Below are 4,967 nucleotides of genomic sequence, written 5' to 3' on the forward strand. Positions count from 1 at the left end.
AATAAAGAGGTTGAGGCTGGGCTTGGGTCAGAGTAGGACGAGCCGCCGTCTGGTGGTGGCTGCATTTTCGGCATTGGATTCCCGTGGGGGGCCTGGGTCTGGCCCCAGGATTCTCTCCTCTTGAAGGAGTTGACTCGGTTTAATAAGGGAGCTGGTGAGTTTTCTTCTATGTGGAGAGAGATCAGGCCCAGATGAATCAGGTTCAGATGCTGTCCTATCGGGAGTGAAGTTCCCTATGGGGTCCAGATACACAGCGAGGACATTCGGGGAGCAACTATTTCAAGTTAAGGGCTCGGGGAGGGCTTCATTGAAGAGACGACGGCCAAGCTCTCATTTCTCTTGAATACTTCCTTGGGTTTTTTAAATCGTGTCAAGCAATCTACAAGTTTTAGAATATCATATATCCTTAATTCCACTGAGGTCAAGTAGGGAGAGAAAATGTAGTTAATCAGGTAGGGACTGGTCCTGATGTGGGTCAGGAAACTTGGTTCCAGTTCTCAACTCCGCCACTAACTAGTGGCTCTGGAAACACGGGGCCTCTCGTTTCTCATTCATAAAGAGACGCAGACAGACAAGGTGACCTGGAAATTCTGATGGTCTTAGGGTCCTTCTGAGCAGTCTGCTTCTCCCTTCTCTTGAATCCTTGCTGCCGCGTGACGGGAGTCAGGGCAGTGCCACAGCAAAGCCAAGCCTGGAAAGGTGGCTGGAGAGTCCCCAGTCCCTGCCCGCTGGGAACATGAATGTGGTGTGCGGAGGGCAGGTGGGGGTGGGAGGAAGGGGACGGGCTCAGCCTCAGAGTCTGCTGGGACTCCCAGAAAGCGGCTCTTAGCCAGAGCCCTGCGGCCGCGTGGGCTCCGAGGTCGGGCACCCTGTTGTGAGAGGGCCCAGGAAGGGTGAAACTGCTGTGATTAGTACTGCCTGCCCAAAGGGCAGAGAGAGTGTCCAAGGTTGAGCCGACCGCGGGAAGAGGTGAGGATATTCTGGTTCAGTCTGCTGGCACTGTCATCAAGGCCATCGGGAAAGAGAGAGAGCTACCAAAGCTGTTCAGAAGGGCGAGGCCACTGACAGAGCTGCTCACACACAGGAATCCAAAAGCAACCTGGCTTTGGGGTTGACGGGGGAGTTTGGCAACTCTCTTTTCTTTCGAAGTATTTCACTGTTTTCTCCGCCAACGTCTCATTTTACTCAAGTTGCAGCTACTCTCTGGGGAAAGTGTGGTTCCTTTCCTCCTCCTGCACAGAAACAATAGACACCCGAGCATGAGAGCTGGAAGGAGTCTCAGCAAATGGTGGCAAAGCCTCCGTTTCACAGATGAAGACACGGAAGCTTTGGTGACATGCCCAAGGCACAGAGTTCACAGGGGAACTTAGGACTGCTGTCTTCCGCGTTGGTAGTCTCTCAGTACACCAGGCTCCTCTTAAGGCAGGCTCTCAAAAACCATATAACTCCAAAGTACGCCACTTCCCGTGGTCGGTGGTGGGTGGGTGGTAGTCGGGCGTGTCAGTGCTTTGAGCTGGCAGCTCAGCTTCCTCTGGCTGTCAGTGCTGTGATTACACAGACTTCTGTGTGTAGAGAGCCACCTCCTAACTGGCTGGCCCGTTTCCAGTTTTTTAGGGAAACCAGGACAGTCTTCACACTGTTCCTTTGCTGATATGCACCATAACGGTAATCTTTCTTGACTGGTATTCTATAGCAGGCACATCAACTGTGCAGAAAAAACTTGCAGCTCTGGGCTGCCTTATATTTCCTGAAGGAGCCAGACTTAGGGCCCTTGTGAGATAACCAGTGCTGTGATTAGGTGACGTGATACCCCCAAAGCATGTTGTGAACTGCAGGGCGGATCAGACCTCAGCTAGTGGATTCCCATCCCTCTGCACAGTGTAATGAGGGTAGGCCTGCTTATTGGGCTAGCCAAGGATAATAATGGGCTAGCCTAGGATAACAGAAACGTATCTAGATTATACATGTTGGAAGAGAATTCAGCCACACAGAAGTACCATGCTGCAGTTCTCGACCCAGGAAAGTTAAAAATTAACAAACTCAAGGGACTTGCCTGGTGGTGCAGTGGTTAAGACTCCACGCTTCCAATGCAGGGGGCCTGGGTTCGATCCCTGGTCAGGGAACTAGACCCCGCGGGCATGCCGCAACTGAGAGTTCACATGCCACAACTAAGGAGCCGGTGAGCCGCAACTAAGGAGCCCGCCTGCTGCAACTAAGACCGGCGCAACCAAATAAATAAATAAATAAAATTTAAAAACAAAACACAAACTCAAGTGATGTGCCTATTACATGTGAGCTAACAGATCAGAGGAGGAAAGAAGGAAGCTTTAGTTCGGGGCCCCGCCTTTCAGGAACTTAAAGTCAGAGGAAGGGTGTCTTAGTCAGTGCAGGCTGCTATAACAAAATGCCATAGACTGAGTGACTTACAAGCAACAGCAATTTACTTCTTATAGTTCTGGAGGCTGGAAGTCGGATATCAGAGTGCCAGCATGGTCTGGTTCTGGTGAGGGCCAGCCCTCTTCTGGGTTGGAAATGGCCCCCTTCTCATATCCTCACATGATGGAAAGAGGGCAAGGGAGCTGTCTGGCATCTCCTTTATGAGGGCACTAATCCCGTTCATGAGGGCTCTACCCTAACGGCCTGATTACTGCCCCCCAAAGGCCTTACCTCCTAATACCATTACATTGGGGGTTAGGATTTCAACATATGAATTTGGGGAAGACACAAACGTTCAGTCTATAGCAAAGGGTAATTCCAAGGTATCAGCACAATGAAGGTTTAGTATAGCACTAGGAATTTGTAGAGCGGGGGTTGGATGGATTGGGAGGAGAATGCCCAATCTTGGACTCTGGTTCCTATTTTAATGCAATAATAAAATAAAATGAACAGTGGCTAACATTTATTGGGTGCTTACTGTCCGCTGGACACTACAGGTTGGGCTCTTCAGAAGCAGGCCTGGAGACAGAGTTTGGGGTATCAGGGTCACCACCTGTGAAGGAAAAGAGGAAGAAGCACTATTAGGGAGAAGAGCTCAATCTACAATGCAGGCCCCCTAAACTCTTGGTCACACTGGTGGAAAATTCTAGAGCAGGTATTGTCCATGAATGTCCCGTATCAAGCAGAAACAGCTAGGCCTTTATCCATCCCTACCCTTCTCCCTCAGTCATCAGGTACTCCTGGCAAGGGCCTGACCTCAGCTTGGTGGCTCTCTGCAGCTGGGGCAGCCTCGAAGGAGCTGACAGCTGGCTGGGAGGCTGTTGACCACACTCCCTGCAGCTGGGCAGCAAATCCTTGAAGGGCGCCCTGGACAGTGCATCTCCATGACTCTCTGGCTGTGCTAAGATCTTTGAATGTATTTAATCTTCCCAATGAGACAGGTACTGTTGCTTCACAAATGAGTTAACAGAGGCTTAGAAATGGTAAATAATTTGTCCAGGGTTACCAGTGGATGACTGTGGTTGTGATTTATAATAAGAAATATATACGTGGTCTTTGTCCCTGTTTCTGACACAGAGCTCCTAAAACCCTTGGAATTTCCTAAGCAACGAGAACAAAAAAGATGTCTTGATGTTTATAAAAACTTCTTTCAGCCATACCTGAGTTTATGTTAATGAGGTGACCAACCACGTGATAAGAACATTCAGTCTCCCCCAACCCCGCCCCAACCCCCAGAGAAGGGAGAAGGGCTAGAGGTTGAGTTCAATCAGCAATGGCCAATGATCTAATCAATACTGCCTAGGTAATGAAGCCTCCATAAAATCCCAAAAAGATTCAGAGAGCTTCCAGGTTGGGTAACCAAAATGCTTTCACATGCCACCACATGGGGCCCCAAATTCCACAAGGATAGAAGCGCCTTTGTTTGAGACCTCACCCTATGTATCTCTCCATCTGGCCGTTGATTCATATTCTTTAATAGCCTTTTGTAATAAACCAGAGCAGGTTTCCTGAGTCCTGTGAGCTGCCCTAGCAAATTAATTGAACCCAAAGAGGGGGTGTGGGAATCTCTGATTTATAGCCAGTCCGTCAGAAGTATAGATAACGACCTGGACTTGTGATTGGCATCTGAAGCTGGGTAGGGGAGGTCATTCTTGTGGGACTGAGCCCTTAACCTCTGGGATCTGATGCTATCTCCCAGTAGATACTATTAGCACTATTAGTTGAATTGTAGGACACCCAGCAGGTGTCCAAGAATTGCTTGATGGTGTGGGGAAAACTCTCCACATCCCTACACAGGGCAGTTGGGTAAAGAACCCCTTTTAATGATGGAGAGAGGCTTTAGCTGGGCGAATCTAATTTTTGCATTCTTTTCCTTTCCTCTTTTTCTGCTCTAGTCCCAATTAGGGCAAGAGTTGGCTGTGATTCTGATCATCCTACCAGATTTATGAAGCGCACACACATACCATGTTGTTTCTTGAAAACCGCAGCTTTTCTGCAAGTTTCATATGAATAATTCCCTTTGATTGTAGGAGAGGACTGGAAGAGAAACTTCCAGAAACCAGAACCGAATTTGTTTTTGTTTACCAGGAACACCAACTAGAGCTTCTGGGGGTGGGGCCCTTTATAGATTGAACCCAAATCTCAGCTGTCTTTACCAGTTTCCAGGATTAGAAGCGAGCTGCAGGCATCGTCCTGGGCATTAATGAGAGGATGACGGGGGAAGAGGTGAGATTCCTTAGCGCCCTGTTCTGATTCTGTGTCACTGATACTGCATACGGGGTTCTCTGGCGTCAGGCTCCCCCAGGCCCCTCCCTCGTCTCAAAATACCGCTATAGCAAGAGAACGTTTTTTCTGGTCCTCCAGAGTCCAGCGAGGAGCCATGGTGGGAAGAGGTGATCCTTCTAGAAAAAAAGCCTCCAAAGTCGGAGTTATGTTCAGAGCCGCTCTCGTCCAGTCTCTACTCGGTGGGGTGCCCGTGAGGTTGGTAGGGGGCAGGCACTTGGGGAGGCGGGAAAGGGGCGGGGGCTGGG

This window comes from Neophocaena asiaeorientalis, unplaced genomic scaffold, assembly GCF_003031525.2.
Source record: "Neophocaena asiaeorientalis asiaeorientalis breed wild unplaced genomic scaffold, Neophocaena_asiaeorientalis_V1.1 scaffold429, whole genome shotgun sequence".
NCBI lineage: Eukaryota > Metazoa > Chordata > Mammalia > Artiodactyla > Phocoenidae > Neophocaena > Neophocaena asiaeorientalis.